This window comes from Triticum urartu, chromosome 7A (genome assembly GCF_056163025.1).
Source record: "Triticum urartu cultivar PI428250 chromosome 7A, HENAU_Tu73, whole genome shotgun sequence".
Classification (NCBI taxonomy): domain Eukaryota; kingdom Viridiplantae; phylum Streptophyta; class Magnoliopsida; order Poales; family Poaceae; genus Triticum; species Triticum urartu.
In genome coordinates this window covers 135,236,482-135,255,242 of record NC_141879.1, presented here as the reverse complement: position 1 = coordinate 135,255,242, position 18,761 = coordinate 135,236,482, and the positions used below count along the sequence as shown (strand labels likewise).

The window sequence follows — 18,761 nt, the reverse complement described above, 5'->3', positions numbered from 1 at the left end:
GACCGGAGGTGCAACGAAAAAGAACCCGAGAAAAAATGCAGTGGGAGGGGTAGCGCCGTAGTGGTGGGAAGTGCAAAAAGAAAAACCAGATAAAAGAAACGACGAAAACAAACCATACGAAGGTGGGACAAAAAAAACTTGGAATGGAGACTACCAACTGCTTCATTAAAAATAGAGAAAGATATATCTCCCATGTTTTTCGAGTATCATGGCAATTTCTTCCCTAGATAGTGTTGAGATGCATGTTTTTTATTTTGCAATTGCCTACATAGGTAATTCAAAGAATTTTATATACATGATAACTGGGCATTTTTCCTGCACTTCAAGCAATCAAGGCTTCTGGCCATCAGATCTACGAGTTTAGGAATTTTTGACCGTTAGGCCGATTTGCAAAAACTCGTGAGTAACCACAGATCGCTATACAGGCTGGGCTGCTGCTCCCGTAACAAAATGGACGATCTGTAATTATTTGGGCCTGATGGGCCTTAGATGTGCAAGAGACAAAAAGAAATAGCGCAGAGTTCGCAGCCGCACGTCCCTCTCTTGTTGGCGAACTGTTCCGCGAGGTCGACGGAGCATCAGCACGCAGCCTCCGTCCCATGTGTTCGCCAGCGGCTCCATCTCTTCGCAAGAGGGGAAAACGTTTCGCCACCGTCGATCTCGCCGGCGGGCGAACCAATCTATACAAGCCGAGCGGGAGGCCATATCCGGTTCTTGCGATGCGAGCGGGAGGATCTCACAAAATTATGCAAGCTCTCGTCGGTCGCGATGACAAAACTATGCCCGCCGAAGGCCATGGGAGAAGAATCCGCCTTCAAATGCGCACGGTCTTTGTTCACGTGAGCTCCTAGTGCAGACTGCGTGGCGTGAACACCACTACGCCTCCTGCGCCCTCCGTTCAGTGCATTCGCGGCTCGTTGACGAGCATTTGTATATTCCCCACGGCCACCCTTTAGAGTCTACCACACGAGCATATGAAAAGGGGAGCCCGTGCACATGCTTAGTTCACGCCTTCAAAGTCTGGTAAGTCAATACATTAATTCAACGAGATCCATGATAGCCCGGTTTTTTTTAAACAATATAGCTCGTTAATAAATCTTGTATGCAGCGAGCTTGGCCTGCATGCTCCAAGGACATCTCCGACAGCGACCCCCAAATTGCCTCCCGCATCTGCGAGGAGATCAGTCTATGGACACGGATGCAGGAGACAACCATCCAACATTGTTCACATATATTTCAAATACTTGATGAATCAACCGGATGAAATACATGCAAGCACAGTTGGATTTCGTAGAAACATGACAAATTTCATATAGACCCAACGAAAACGGTTACATTTTGTATATATATTTAACCAAAAACGACACTGAACTATGATAAAACTAATCTACGGCCGGCGTCGGTGGATATCCATTCCGATAAGATGGATACCCTTGACTAGTCTACCGCCGGCTCGGCGGATCTCTACTGTCGTCCCCATGTTCGGCAGTCGTGAGCCCCCAAGGTATAAGCTTCATCGCAAAAGGCGGCTTGCTTCCCCACCGCTCATCCTAGTGGAACCGCCGGCTGATGCTTCAGCCGGATGGGAAGGGTCCCTATGCTGCAGAGACCAAAGTTAGTTTTTCGGTAAGGGGATGATGGTGGCATGCGAGAGGGCAAGACAACGGTTGCGTACGCGTCGTCGCCGCGTCTCGGCGGTGGACTTCATGAGACGCAAGCGGCGGCGGCCTCCCGTGTTCTACTTCTCCTCGATGATGGCGGCTGGCACGGACGTGCGGGCCGCCACCCCATCACAGACATGGGAGGCGTGGTACGACGCGACATCATCCAAGGTAGTGACGATGCCCATGCCGCCGTGCCCCCCTCCACCCCTCCCCCGCATGCCGACCTGTAGCAACTTGCCCCTCCTCCGGGAGCTGACTTGGAGCGGCGAGTTGCTGAACCACGCGCCGGCTTGGAGCGGCAACTTGCACCATCTGGCTTGGAGGAGCAGCGACACTACAGGAATCTGGAACTTTGCCGCCTGCCATGGCTAACGACAAAGGCATGCCTGACGGACGGCAAAGGCCTTTGCCATCGGCCAGCAGACGGCAACACGTCCGGCTGTACAAACTACAACAAAGGCCTCTTTGTCATCCGCTGGCAGACGAAAAAGATGCAAAGGCCTATGTCGTCTGCTGCCGGACGGCAAAGGGCCTGGACAGCACATGTGGCAGCTTAGGTCCGTTAAGGGGTTAACGGCATGCTTTGCCGTCTGCTGGCAGACGACAAACATATTTGCATCTTTGTCGTCTGCCAGCAGACTACAAAGTTCCCATATAGGCCAGCCCAGATAACTGCCATGTGGCATGCTATCAGACGACAAAGACCAACTTTGCCGTCTGCTCGCTGATGGCAAAGCTCTTTGCCATCTGCCAGCAGACGGCAAAGAGCCTGTACAACCCCTGTTTTTCTGTTTTTTTTCTTAAATTCATTCAATTTGACAGAATTTCACATATATATACACACATTTGAAAATAATTTCAACAAGCATACCAACAATAAGTTTCCAATAACATATCCAATATACAAGTTTCCAACAACATATCCAACATACAATGGTTTCCAATAACATATTCATACATACATATCCAAAAAAAGTTTCTAACAAGTTTTCATAAACAAAAAGAAAGTACAAGGAGAAGAGTACACTCCATCAATGCAAGCTTCCTTATCTAAAGTGATGACCCACAAGTATAGGGGATCTATTATAGTCCTTTCGATAAATAAGAGTGTCGAACCCAACGAGGAGCAAAAGGAAATGATAAGCGGTTTCCAGCAAGGTATTCTCTGCAAGTACTAAAATAAGTGGTAACAGATAGTTTTATGATAAGATAATTTGTAACGAGCAACAAATAATAAAAGTAAATAAGGTGCAGCAAGGTGGCCCAATCCTTTTTGTAGCAAAGGACAACCCTGGACAAACTCTTATATGATGTAAAGCGCTCCCGAGGACACATGGGAATATCGTCAAGCTAGTTTTCATCATGTTCATATGATTCGCGTTCGGTACTTTGATAATTTGGTATGTGGGTGGATCGGTGCTTGCGTACTGTCCTTACTTGGACAAGCATCCCACTTATGATTACCTTCTATTGCAAGCATCCGCAACTACAACAAAAGTATTAAGGTAAACCTAACCATAGCATGAAACATATGGATCCAAATCAGCCCCTTACGAAGCAACGCATAAACTAGGGTTTAAACTTCTGTCACTCTAGCAACCCATCATCTACTTATTACTTCCCAATGCCTTTCTCTAGGCCCAAATAATGGTGAAGTGTCATGTAGTCGACGTTCACATAACACCACTAGAGGAGAGACAACATACATCTCATCAAAATATCAAACGAATACCAAATTCACATGACTACTAATAGCAAGACTTCTCCCATGTCCTCAGGAACAAAAGTAACTACTCACAAAGCATAAACATGTTCATGATCAGAGGGGTATTAATATGCATATAGGATCTGAACATATGATCTTCTACCAATTAAACCAACTAGCATCAACTACAAGGAGTAATTAACACTACTAGCAACCTACTAACACCAATCCCGGACTTGGAGACAAGAATTGGATACAAGAGATGAACTAGGGTTTTGAGATGAGATGGTGCTGATGAAGATGTTGATGGAGATTGCCCTCTCCCGATGAGAGGAGCATTGGTGATGATGATGGCGATGATTTCCCCCTCCAGGAGGGAAGTTTCCCCAGCAGAACAGCTCCGGCAGAGCCCTAGATTGGTTCCGCCAAGGTTCCGCCTCGTGGCGGCGGAGTTTCGTCCGAGAAGATGGCTTATGAATTGTTTCCCACCGAAAGAATCCATATAGCAGAAGATGGCCACCGGAGGGCCACTAGGGGGCCCACGAGGTAGGGGGCGCGCCCAGGGGGGTAGGGCGCGCCCCCCACCCTTGTGTGCAGGGTGTGGCCTCCCTGGTGAAGTTCTTGCTCTCAATATTTTTTTTATATTTGGAAAACATCTTCCGTGAAGTTTTAGGACTTTTGGAGTTGTGCAGAATATGTCTCTAATATTTGCTCCTTTTCCAGCCCAGAATCCCAGCTGCCAGCATTCTCCCTCTTTATGTAAACCTTATAAAATAAGAGAGAATAGACATAAGTATTGTGACATAATGTGTAATAACAGCCCATAATGCAATAAATATTGATATAAAAGCATGATGCAAAATGGACGTATCAACTCCCCCAAGCTTAGACCTTGCTTATCCTCAAGCGAAAAGCCGAAATCGAAAAATATGTCCACATGTTTAGAGATAGAGGTATCGATAAAAATAAAATACGGACATGAGGGCATCATGATCATTCTTAGAACATCAACTCATATAATTCTTTGTCATATAATCTCTAATGCTAGAGTAATAATTCAATCACAATATCAAGTATGAATCGTGAACTTCATTGAAAACTAACAAACTACAATATCAGTCATTGAAGCAATTGCAATTTATCATAACATAGGAAAGAGTCAATGTATAAGAGATTTTCAGCAAGTCCACATACTCAACTATCATATAATCTTTCACAATTGCTGACACTCACGCAATACTTATGGGTATGGAGTTTTAATCGGACACAGAGAAAGATAGGGGCTTATAGTTTTGCCTCCCAGCGTTTTACCTCAAGGATAATGTCAACAGTAATAGTTCATGAAACTCACATTCAATTAACCATATATACCAGGATCTTTCCAACATATTGTGCTTGCCAAAGGATAAAGTGTAAAAAGGAAGGGTGAAAATCACCATGACTCTTATGCAATGTAGGAGATAAAAGTAAAAGATAGGCCCTTCGCAGAGGGAAGCAGAAATCTTAATGCGAAAGAACGTCACTTTATATTGCCACTTGTGATATGGACCTTTATTATGCAGTCTGTCGCTTTTATTACTTCCATATCACACGATCATATAAGGCTTATTTCCTCCACACCAATCAATCATACATATTTAGAGAGCAATTTTTATTGCTTGCACCGATGAAAACTTACTTGATGGATCTTACTCAATCCATAGGTAGATACGGTGGACTCTTATGGCAAGACTGGTTTGAGGGTATTTGGAAGCACAAGTAGTATCTCTACTTGGTGCAATGAATTTGGCTAGCATGAGGGGGAAAAGCAAGCTCATCATGTTGGAAGATCCAAGACAATATAATTCATCTTAGATGTAAGAAAACATAACCCATTACGTTGTCTTTCTTGTCCAATGTCAACTCTTTAGCATGTCATATTTTAATCAGTGCTCACAATCATAAAAGATGTCCAAGATAGTATATTTATATGTGAAGACCTCTCTTTCTTTATTACTTCCTATTAATTGCAACGATGACCAAAACTATGTTTGTCAACCCTCAACAACCTTTATTCATCATACTTTTCTATGTGCTCTCATTACTCTTCATAAAACTCTCATGATCTCTTTATTTCTTTTTATTTCTTTCTCTTTTCTTTTATTCACTTAGGATCATGGCAAAATAATCAAACCCTTGACTCAACACTAATCTTTATTCTATAGCTCACGGACTCGATTACATAGAAGGATAATAAAGCAAAACTCACAACTTGATCACACTAAGAGATTTCATTCTACTAGATCAAGATATTACCAAAAGGATCAAACTAAGGAAAACGGTAAAGATAAAAGTGATGGTGATACGATACCGGGGCACTCCCCCAAGCTTGGCAGTTGCCAAGTGGAGTGCCCATACCAAATACTCAATTCTTCTTTGTTGGTGGAGACGGTGGTGATTTTGTTGATGGCGTAGGCTTCTTCCTTAATTTGCGTTTGAGGACAGAATTTTGGTCCCTTAGGTCCTCGATCTCCTGTTCCAGGCTCAATATCTTTTTGCATAGTTCCTGCTTGTTTTCCTGCAAGAGGCGAAAAGGGATGAACTCAATCTTAGGTTTCTTTACTCTATCCGGGAGACTTGACTTTTTGAACTCCACATGCATGTCCCCAGGTTGAGGTAGTGGGACTTCATCTTCATCTGAGCTCGTCTCCTCATTTCCCTTGGGTTCATAGTCTTCTTCTTCTTCCGTAGTCCAACCACAATGCTCCACATCCCCATAGACCTTAGGATCTGCAAGGTAATCAGCCACATAGCTTTCTCCTTTCGAATCCTGGGACGACAAGTTGCTCTGTCTGCAGCAGGACAGCTCAAAACAAAGGCAAGAGATTTTTGCGTGACATGGGAGTCAAAACCCCCGGGAGATTATACAATGAATTTTTACCGACCAAAATACGTGTCGTGTACGAAAACGGAGTCCGGAGAGCACACGAGGTGCCCACGAGGTAGGGGGCGCACCCGTAGGGTAGGGCGCGCCCTCCACCCTCGTGTCCTTCCCGGACTGCTGCTTATTTTTCTATTTTTCTAAATATTTCAAAACGGAGAAATATTACCTTAAAACTGTTTTGGAGTCGGTTTACTTACCGTACCACATACCTATTCCTTTTCGGAGTCTGAAACATTCCGGAAAGTGTCCCTTATGTATTCCTCCGGGGTTACGGTTTCGATAACATTGGTTTCAACATTTATGGGATTACCTGAGATATAGTGTTTGATTCTTTGACCGTTCACCTCCTTCGGATTGGTGCCTTCGAAGTTGGTGATTTTTATGGCACCGGAACGGTAGACCTCCTCGATAACGTAAGGACCTTCCCATTTAGAGAGAAGTTTTCCTGCAAAAATCTTAAACGAGAGTTGTATAGCAATACATAATCACCTACATTAAACTCACGCTTTTGTATCCTTTTGTCATGCCATCTTTTAACTTTTTCTTTAAACAACTTGGCATTTTCGTAGACTTGGGTTCTCCATTCATCGAGTGAGCTAATATCAAATAACCTCTTCTCACTAGCAAGTTTAAAATCATAATTAATTTCTTTAATAGCCCAATAAGCCTTGTGTTCTAGTTCGAGAGGTAAGTGGCATGATTTTCCATAGACCATTTTATACGGAGACATACCCATAGGATTTTTATATGCAGTTCTATAGGCCCATAATGCATCATCAAGTTTCTTGGACCAATTCTTTCTAGATCTATTAACAGTGTTCTGCAAAATTAATTTGAGTTCTCTATTACTCAATTCTACTTGACCACTAGACTGAGGGTGATAAGGAGATGCAATTCTATGATTAACATCATATTTGGCAAGCATTTTACGGAAAGCACCATGAATAAAATGTGAACCACCATCAGTCATTAAATATCTAGGGACTCCAAACCTTGGAAAAATAACTTCTTTAAGCATTTTAATAGAAGTGTTATGATCAGCACTACTAGTTGGAATAGCTTCTACCCACTTAGTAACTTAATCAACAACAACTAAAATATGTGTATAACCATTAGAGGAAGGAAAAGGTCCCATATAGTCAAAGCCCCAAACATCAAATGGTTCAATAACAGGTGAATAATTCATAGGCATTTCTTAACGTCTACTAATATTACCAATTCTTTGACATTCATCACAAGATAAGACAAACTTACGGGCATCCTTGAAGAGAGTAGGACAATAAAAACCAGATTGCAATACCTTATGTGCAGTCCTATCTCCAGCATGGTGTCCTCCATAAGCTTCGGAGTGACACTTGCGTAGGATCTGTTCCTGTTCATGCTCAGGTACACAATGTCTAATAACACCATCTACTCCTTCTTTATAAAGATGTGGGTCATCCCAAAAGTAATGCCTCAAATCATAGAAGAACTTTTTCTATTGCTGGTATGTGAAACTAGGTGGTATAAACTTAGCAACAATGTAATTAGCATAATCAGCATACCATGGAGCAGTATGAGAAGAATTTATGACATTTAATTGCTCATCAGGAAAGCTATCATTAATAGGTAGTGGGTCATCAAGCACATTTTCTAACCTAGACAAGTTATCTGCAACGGGGTTCTCAGCTCCTTTTCTATCAACAATATGCAAATCAAATTCTTGTAGTAAGAGAACCCATCTAATAAGTCTAGGTTTAACATCTTTCTTTTCCATAATATATTTAATAGCAGCATGATCAGTGTGAATAGTTACTTTAGAATCAACAATATAAGGTCTAAACTTATCACAAGCAAATACAACTGCTAAGAATTCTTTTTCAGTAGTAGCATAATTTCCTTGAGCATTGCCTAGAGTTTTACTAGCACATTGAATAACATTTAGTTTCTTATCAACTCTTTGTCCTAGAACAGCACCTACAGCATAATCACTAGCATCACACATAATTTCAAAGGGTAAATTCCAATGAGGTGGCTGAACAATAGGTGCAGAGACCAATGCTTTCTTAAGTATTTCAAATGCTTCTACACAATCATCATCAAAGATCAATGGTATATCTTTTTGTAATAAATTAGTCAGAGGCTGAGAGATTTTTGAGAAGTCCTTAATGAACCTCCTATAAAAACCGGCATGACCCAGGAAACTTCTTATACCTTTGATGTCCTTGGGACATGGCATCTTTTCAATAGCATCAACCTTGGCTTTATCAACTTCAATACCTCTTTCAAAAACTTTATGCCCCAAGACAATACCTTCATTAACCATAAAGTGGCACTTTTCCCAATTCAAGACAAGATTAGTTTCTTCATATCTCTGCAAAACTCGATCAAGGTTGCTCAAGCAATCATCGAAAGAAGATCCATAGATGGAAAAGTCGTCCATGAAAACCTCACGAATCTTTTCACAAAAGTCAGAGAATATAGCCATCATGCATCTTTGAAAGGTAGCAGGTGCATTACATAAACCAAAAGGCATACGTCTATAAGCAAAAGTACCAAAAGGGCATGTAAAAGTAGTCTTTGATTGATCTTTTGCTGACACAGGTATTTGAGAGAAACCAGAATAACCATCTAGAAAGCAAAAGTGTGTATGTTTGTATAATCTTTCAAGCATTTGATCGATAAAAGGTAAGGGGTAATGATCTTTTTAGTAGCCTTATTTAATTTGCGGAAATCAATTACCATCCTATAACCTGTAATAATTCTTTGAGGAATCAATTCATCTTTATCATTAGGAACACCAGTAATAACTCCCTTCTTAGGGACACAATGGACAGGGCTTACCCACTGACTATCAGCAACGTGATAAATTATACCTGCCTTAAGGAGCTTTAGTATCTCCTTTCTTACCACTTCTTTCATTTTAGGATTCAGCCGGCATTGATGATCACGAACTGGTTTAGCATCTTCTTCCAAATTAATTTTATGTTGACATAGAGTGGGACTAATGCCCTTAAGATCATCAAGAGTATACCCAATAGCAGCGCGATGCTTCTTCAGAGTTTTCAATAATCTCTCTTCCTCATGCTCTGAAAGGTTAGCACTAATAATAACAGGATATATCTTTTTCTCATCAAGATAAGCATATTTAAGAGTATCAGGTAACGGTTTAAGCTCAAACACGGGATCACCATTGGGTGGAGGAGGATCCCCTAGGATTTCAACAGGTAAATTGTTTTTCAGAATAGGTTCCTGTTTAAAGAATACTTCATCTAATTCCCTTCTTTCATTCATAAACATATCATTTTCATGGTCCAGCAAGTATTGTTCTAAAGGATCACTAGGAGGTACGAAAATAGAAGCAAGACCAATAATTTCATCCTTACTAGGTAGTTCTTCTTCACGGTGTTGTCTACTAAATTTAGAAAAATTAAATTCATGAGTCATATCATCTAAACCGATAGTAACAACATCTCTTTTGCAATCTATGGTAGCATTAACAGTATTTAAGAAGGGTCTACCAAATATTATGGGACAAAAGCTATCTTGTGGGGAACCAAGAACAAGAAAATCAGCAGGATATTTAGTTTTCCCACACAAGACTTCAACATCTCTAACAATTCCCATTGGTGAAATAGTATCTCTATTGGCAAGTTTAATTGTGACATCAATATCTTCCATCTCAGCAGGTGCAATATCATGCATAACTTCTTTGTATAAGGAATAAGGTATTGCACTAGCACTAGCACCCATATCACATAAGGCATGATAACAATGGTCTCCTATTTTAACAGAAATAACAGGCATGCCTACCACAGGTCTAGGTTTATCTTTATCGCGGGGTTTAGCAATTCTAGCAGTTTCATCACAGAAATAAATAACATGCCCATCAATATTATCAGACAAGAGATCTTTAACGATAGCAATATTAGGTTCAACTTTAACTTGCTCAGGAGGTGTATATGTTTTAATATTGCTTTTAAGAACCACAGTTGAAGCTTTAGCATGATCCTTTATCCTAACAGGGAAAGGTGGTTTCTCAACATAAGAAGTAGGAACAATAGGATCATTATAAGTAATAGCTGTTTCTTCAAATTTAATAGGTGCAGCTACTTTTACTTCTATGGGAGGATGATATTTAAACCACTTCTCCTGGGGGAGATCAACATAAGCAGCAAAAGATTCACAGAAAGAAGCTACTATCTCATAGTCAAGTCCACATTTAGTGCTAAATTTACGAAAAATATCGGTATCCATAAAAGATTTAACACAATCAAAACTAGGTGTCATACCTAGCTCCTTACCATTGTCGAGGTCCCAATCTTCATAGTTGCGTTTAATTCTTTCCAATAAATCCCATTTGAATTCAATAGTCTTCATCATAAAAGAGCCAGCACAAGAAGTATCAAGCATGGTGCGATTGTTACCAGAAAGCCGAGCATAAAATTTTTGAATAATCATTTCTCTTGAGAGCTCATGATTCGGGCATGAATATAAGATTGATTTAAGCCCCCCCCCCCCAAGGTTGAGTGATGCTTTCTCCTTCGCAAGGCCAAAAATTATATATATGAAATTGCGATCACGATGAACAAGGTGCATAGGATAAAACTTCTGATGAAATTCCAATTTCAATCGTTTGTAATTCCAAGACTTCATATCATCACATAGCCTATACCATGTCGATGCATCTCCCCTCAAAGATAAAGGGAAGACCTTCTTCTTAACAACATCTCTGCGTACACCTGCAAGCTTAAATAATCCATAAACTTCATCCACATATATCAGATGTTCATCAGGATGTTTTGTTCCATCTACTAAAAAAGGATTAGGTAGCAGTTTTTCTATCATACCCGAAGGAACTTCAAAGCAAGCATTTTCATTTTCATTTTCATTTTCATTTTCAGTAGGTTCAGTATGTTGAGGAGCAACTCTTTGCTCTACTGGTCGGGGTGAAGATACCTCGAACAAGCCCCTCAGAGGATTACTTTCCATGGTAACAAGTGACAACAAATTTCAGCACACTATATAAATTTTTCCTTACCAAATTCCACCTACCAAAGGCGCTTCACTCCCCGGCAACGACGCCAGAAAAGAGTCTTGATGACCCACAAGTATAGGGGGTCTATCGTAGTCCTTTCGATAAGTAAGAGTGTCAAACCCAACGAGGAGCAGAAGGAAATGATAAGCGGTTTCCAGCAAGGTATTCTCTGCAAGTACTGAAATAAGTGGTAACAGATACTTTTGTGATAAGATAATTTGTAACGAGCGACAAGTAACAAAAGTAAATAAGGTGCAGCAAGGTGGCCCAATCCTTTTTGTAGCAAAGGACAACCCTGGACAAACTCTTATATGATGTAAAGCGCTCCCGAGGACACATGGGAATATCGCCAAGCTAGTTTTCATCACGTTCATATGATTCACATTCGGTACTTTGATAATTTGGTATGTGGGTGGACCGATGCTTGGGTACTTTCCTTACTTGGAAAAGCATCCCACTTATGATTAACCTCTATTGCAAGCATCCGCAACTACAACAAAAGTATTAAGGTAAACCTAACCATAGCATGAAACATACGGATCCAAATCAGCCCCTTACGAAGCAACGCATAAACTAGGGTTTAAGCTTCTGTCACTCTAGCAACCCATCATCTACTTATTACTTCCCAATGCCTTCCTCTAGGCCCAAATAATGGTGAAGTGTCATGTAGTCAATGTTCACATAACACCACTAGAGGAGAGACAACATACATCTCATCAAAATATCGAACGAATACCAAATTCACATGACTACTAATAGCAAGACTTCTCCCATGTCCTCAGAAACAAAAGTAACTACTCACAAAGCATAAACATGTTCATGATCAGAGGGGTACTAATATGCATATAGGATCTGAACATATGATCTTCCACCAATTAAACCAACTAGCATCAACTATAAGGAGTAATTAAGACTACTAGCAACCTACTAGCACCAATCCCGGACTTGGAGACAAGAATTGGATACAAGAGATGAACTAGGGTTTTGAGATGAGATGGTGCTGATGAAGATGTTGATGGATATTGCCCTCTCCTGATGAGAGGAGCGTTGGTGATGATGATGGTGGTGATTTCCCCCTCCGGGAGGGAAGTTTCCCCGGCAGAACAGCTCCGCCAGAGCCCTAGATTGGTTCCGCCAAGGTTCCGCCTCGTGGCGGTGGAGTTTCGTCCGAGAAGATGGCTTATGAATTTTTTTCCCATCGAAAGACTCCATATAGAAGAAGATGACCACCGGAGGGCCACCAGGGGGCCCACGAGGTAGGGGGCGCGCCCAGGGGGGTAGGGCGCGCCCCCACCCTCGTGGGCAGGGTGTGGCCCCCCTGGTGAAGTTCTTGCTCTCAATATTTTTTTATATTTGGAAAACATCTTCCGTGAAGTTTCAGGACTTTTGGAGTTGTGTAGAATAGGTCTCTAATATTTGCTCCTTTTCCAGCCCAGAATCCGAGCTGCCAGCATTCTCCCTCTTTATGTAAACCTTGTAAAATAAGAGATAATAGGCGTAAGTATTGTAACATAATGTTTAATAACAACCCATAATGCAATAAATATTCATATAAAAGCATGATGCAAAATGGACGTATCATATAGCAAATCTGCAAATTGGGAAATAAGAAAGTTAGAAGAAGAAGAAGACTAGCTAGAAGAAAAAGAAGAAAAAGAAGAAGACGAAAGTAAATAGGTCATTTTGGAGCTTAGTAAGGTTATTATGTCATTTTCAAGGAAAATAAGCTAAGTATGTCATAAATGAACTAAAGAAGCGAAGTATAGGTCATTTTTGAGCTAACCTAGGTAGTTATGCCATTTTGAGCTAAGTAAGCATATTTATTCATTTTGGAGAACAAAATGGTAAGTGTAGGCCATTTTAGAGCTATCCTAGATAAAATCGGTCATTTTGGAGCTAGGTAAGGTTATTTTGTCATTTTGGAGGAAAATAAACTAATTATATGATAGTTTGAAGCTAAACCAAGGTTATTATGCCATTTTTTTACCTAAGTAAGCTAATCTTGTCATAAATGAACTAGGTAAGCTAAGTATAGATCATTATTCAGCTATCCTAGGTAGTTATGCCATTTTAGCTAACTAAGCATATTAAGTCATTTAGGAGGAAAAAATGATAAGTATAGGTCATTTTATAGCTACCCTAGGCAAAGTATGTCAGTTTGGAGCTAAGTAAGGTTATTATGTCATTTTCGAGGAAAATAAGCTAAGTATCGGTCATTTTGGAGCTAAACCAAGGTTATTAAGCCATTTTTTACCTAAGTGAGCTAATTATGTCATAAATGAACTAACTAAGCTAATTATAGATCATTATTGAGCTATCATAGGTAGTTACGCCATTTTTAGCTAACTAAGCATATCAAGTCATTTTGAAAAAAATGCTAAGTATAGGCCATTTTATAGCTATCCTAGGTAAAATATGTCATTTTGGAGCTAAGTAAGGTTATTATGTCATTTTAGAGAAAAATAAGCTAAGTATAAGTCATTTCGAAGCTAAGTAGGTCATTTCTTAAGCTAAGTATGCATTTGCGCAAAACACTTGGAGAAACTTACCATCATCACGGAGGTGAAGAACCGGTTGGGTTTGTGCCAGCGCCAGGCGGAGAAGGACCGGTCGGGGTCGGGGTTGCGCCAGTGCGAGACGGAGAAGGATCGGTCGATGCTTTTCGGGAGGCATGCTGCACCAAAGATCATTTGCAATGTATCGTTAGCATGTAACTGAAATGTGAATACTAGTAAATAATGACCATTCAAATGAAACTCACCATGTCCGTTATACCAATCTGGGGCATCGACGGAGGGGTCTGACCATTTTTCTCGCACACGGACTGCACATTTTGTTTTCATGAGTCAGTCATATTAGTTAGTAATGAAACGAACATTACGTGCATGATTTAACTAATATGCAGGAGAAACTTACCACGAGGAGCTCGTATAGGGCCCGGTGAGACTCGTCGTTCTGGTTCCTCTCCGCCTCCAACAGACTAGTCGTCCTCTCCTCCAACTCCCTCTCCATCTCCGCTGCCTGCTTGTTTGCCTCCGCCAGAAGCTCCTGGGCCCTAGCCTCGATGGCGAGCTCCATTGGCCGTGGACGAGGCCTTATCTTAGGAAGAGAGCTCGTCTGGCGCTTCTTGATCTCCGAGAGAGTTCTAGGACAACGTATGAGTCCATCCCCAATGGCTGCCGAGCCATTTTTCCTCCCGTCACTAGATAGCATCACGAGCTCTGGATCAAAAGCACTCTGGCTCAGGTTAAAGTCCTCCCCTTTCGCCACCTTCCCAAAGTCTCTATACCTCACGAGCTTGTCATGGGAGGAGATGTTGGTGAAGCTCTCTGGATGATCGAGGTCAGACTCAGAGAATGCCTTGGCCTTCTTGTACGGGGCAGTATGGGCAATGGCACAGAGGTCGTACAGCGATGGCACGTCCTTCTTGTCGTGTCACACCTAAAAGAGAGGAACAACATATTAGTTAAGGGCTCAAGCTAGCATGAAGAATTAAATTGCATGAATCGTGAAGCAAACCACATACTCAATGATCCCCGTACTCAAACAGGTTGGAGCTCCCTTGATGGTGTGGCACACCTTGCATTTGGGAACGCTTATCCCTGGCCTTGTTGTGGACGGCTAGCCATTGGGTAGAGCACCACTCATCCACCAACGCCTCCCAACAGTCCATCCTATCCGTACACCATCTCAATGGCACCTAAGTTAGACAAAGAGAAATTTCAGCGCTACGCCTACGAATCAAATCAAGGAAACTAAGTACAAGGCCTTAAGAATAGGTAATTACCTTCATGTAATTCTCCTTACTCACATACTTGGTGTGACACTTCTTCTTGGCCCTCTTAATGTTAGTCGAGGCATAGTAGTCTCGAACAGCCTGCACCCGAGCCTCGTGCCATAAGTTCTGAAGTAGGCGCTTGCACTCGGTTTCGAGAACCATAGCCGCGTTCGCCTGGTGTTCCTCAAGACACCTGTAGAAGGTCTGCAACCAAACAAGAAAACACTGATTATTACAATCACTAGGTACTGTTGATTTTTAATTCTGTAAAGGAGAAATTACCCAAAACCGTCGAATCTCAATGTCGGCCACCGTCTCGCACAAGACACCGTCGAAACTCTATTGATCTATTACAGTTCATCATTACTTTTTATTGTCGCTGGTTGTTTCTTTTCACATGTTCGATTAAGTTTGTTGCACTAGTTTGCATCCTGGGAGTGAAAAAATATCGTGATAATGTGTAAGCTACTTCGAGTTTTACCTACTGGCTATTACATTTTATAATGTGGCGTAATTTTCATAATGTGGCAGATATTGGTTTATGGGAGCAATTTCAACCACAACGACATGCGTTTTGATGACTTCGGTGTGCAGCCAGAAACATGGGATCACCCATAGTTGCTATTTGATGAGAGTTGGCCTTGCTGATTTGGGCGGTACTGGCTGGAGAGTAGCATAGTGTTCTTTGAGACGTGCTTGTAAAATTAGTGTTTTCTGGGTCTTCCTTTTGCTCCTGTACTGATATATTTTTGGTGTATATTTGTAATTTTCTTTTTTTAGTGAAATGAGCATATATTTTTTGGCAAACTCTTAATAGCCTGAAATTTCCATGGACCAAGAGAAATGACTGATGGGCTGATGTCTTTGGATTGAAATTCATGGGCCTTACCCGAAATTATTATGGGCCGGGTATTCAATTATGAGTTAGGTCAGGTATTCAATTATTATTATGTACATATATATATATTATTAATTATTTCACGTTATTAGGTATTCGATTTTTTTATTATGTTCATGATAATGATACACACTTAAATATTTTATTATGTTTATGTTGTACTAATTTCGTTTACTCTTTGTCATTGCAGGTGTTAACAGATGGTGGGCGCGGGTCGAGAGCGCTCCGAGCCACCTTCCTCGGCGCGTGCTGGGAGGGGTGCTATTATTCCACCCCAGCACCTTCGCAAAGCGCTGGTAGATAGTATGACGACACCGGCGGGCGCTTCTTCTTCGGCTAGGAGAGGTCGGGGGAAGACGAAGAGGGCTGCTAGAGGTGGGCATGGCGGTAGGAGAGTGTCTTTGGATTGAAATTATTATGGATGGGCTGATGTCTTCCAGAGGCAGAGCACCTTTTTCGGGAGGTGTCGGTGTGTCGGGGGTGTCGTGTCGGGGTCGGGGTGTTGTGTCGGGGTCGGGGGTGTCGTGTGGGGGTCTCGGGGTGTCGTGTCGGGGGTCGGGGTGTCGGTGGTGTTGTGTCGGGGTGCTGTGTCGCGGTCGGGGGGTGCCGTGTCGGGGTCGGGGTGCTGTGTCAGGGTCGCGGTGTCGGGGTGTCGAGGCGGGGTCAGGGTGTCGTGTCGGGGTCGGGGTGTCGGGGTCGCGTCGGCGACCCTCGACCCCTTTTCCCCTTTTCCCCTCGACCCCTCAACACCTCGATCCTCGACCCCTAGACCCTTGACTCCTTTTACCCTCGATCCTCGACCCCTAGATCCTCAACTTGTTTTTTTCATCTCCACTTCTGCTTCTTTTTCTTCTTCTTCCTTCTTCTTCCTTCTTTTCCTTCTTCCTCTTGTCTTCTTTTTCTTCTTCATTTTCCTTATTTTCCTTCTTCCTCTTGTCTTCTTTTTCTTCTTCAACTAATCAACCTAAATAAACTAAAATCTACTAACCTAAAATCAACTAAAATCTATTAATCTAAAATCAACTAAAATCTACTAACCTAAAATCAACTAACCTAAAATCAACTAAAATCTACTAACCTAAAATCAACTAAAATCTATTAACCTAAAATCTACTTACCTAAAATATGAAAATTTGGATTCTTGGCTCACTGGCTAGTGGCTAACTTCTGGACTTGTGTGTCCAAAGTCAAATCGTAGAATTTAAACAATATATTTAGGGTTTCTTTGGATTTCACGCATCTCAAAAGAAAAGTGATGCCTTTGGAGAGAGAGAAAGGATGGAAAGTGAAGAGGAAAACAGAAGAATGAGATTTCACATATCTTAGACATAAGGAATTAAGAATCACGCCTTTGGATCTCAAAAGTCAAAATATTAGAATTTTGGAAGTGATGCCTTTGGATGCTTTACAGGGAAGGAGGTAGGGGCCTGTGCTGTTGTGTTCAACTCCAGCCAAGCTCCCAAAACATTATATCGCAGCAGGATACATTTTGTTTACTCAGACTGGTCATGCATAGAAAAATGAGCTCATAATTGAGTAGTTTTACTAGGTTTAGGCCAGTACAAATCAGGTATCATGTGAGAAGTATCTGATGTCATGACCATACTAGTTCCCTCTTTTTTGTTGACTGGACCATTTGGGCCAGGCCTTCTTTATCATTTATTTGTTATATGATAAGTTACAGGACTCTAGGCAATTTACCATTTTCAAGCCAGATAGAGTCAGACTGGTGTAGGACTCTAGGCCTTTGTATATTGGTGTAGCACAAATTTGACATTGCTCCAATTGGTGAGTTATGGATCATGAAGTCCTTAGGGAAGAGGTGGAGGAGTTGGAAATCTTTCTTGAAACTACAACACTACGATACTCATGAGACGGAAGAGGAACACCTTGTTGATCGAAATCCTCGTGTTCTCAAAGAATAGTGGCGATTTCTAGTTGCATATTGGAGTACTAAATATAAAAAAACTAACCTACAATCTAAATCAACTAATTAACCTAAATCAACTAACTAATTAACGTAAATCTCCTTTTTTGACTATGTATAGTAGGGTAAAACACCCTACTGCTAACCTAAATCAATCTAAATCAACTAATTAACCTAAATCAAAAAACAACAAGAAAAAAGGGAAGAAACCTCACCAGGGGGCGGAGCGGCGCCGGGCGGCGGGGGGCGGATCAGTAACGGGCGGCGGGCGGCCTGAGCGGCAGGGCGGCGGGGGGTCGGGGGCATTGGGGGCGGTGGTGGTCGGGGCGGCGGGGGCGGTGGGGGTCGGCGGCAGGGGCGGCGGGCACGGGGACGGCACGGGTGAGGTGAGGGAGAGAGAGGGGGAGAGAGGGGTGGGGCGCGGGGCCGACCATTTTTTAGTTAGGTTGAAACTCTTTGCCGTCAGCGTAGCTAGTGGGGTGGGCCGGGGGACGGCTGTTAGGTTGGCTACGCTCTTTGTCGTCTGCTAGCGGACGGCAAAGAAGCTTTGCCGTCTGCTAGCGGACACTACAAGAAATATGTCAACTTGTGACCACCACTATTGGTCACTGAATGGTCACAAACTTCCATTTGTGACCTTTTTGTGACCAAAAACATAAGGTCAAAAGCTGGCCGTCATAAACTGACTATAGCGACCTTTCTTCTGGAATGGTCGTAGACGTTTATGACCAAAATACGTCTACTGTGGCGTTTTGGTCACTAGCAACCTCCCCAGGCCACGTAGGCATCCAGCGTGGCAATCTGATGTGGCACAAGATTCAGCCCGGTCCAATTCGATTTTCTACATGG

The 18,761-nt window shown here is 42.1% G+C and overlaps 1 pseudogene; it reads right to left on the bottom strand.

The window, feature by feature from the left end:
• Nucleotides 1-1,738: 1,738 nt before the first annotated feature.
• Nucleotides 1,739-15,114, bottom strand: LOC147958547 (uncharacterized; annotated as a pseudogene).
• Between the last annotated feature and the right edge of the window lie 3,647 nt (nt 15,115-18,761).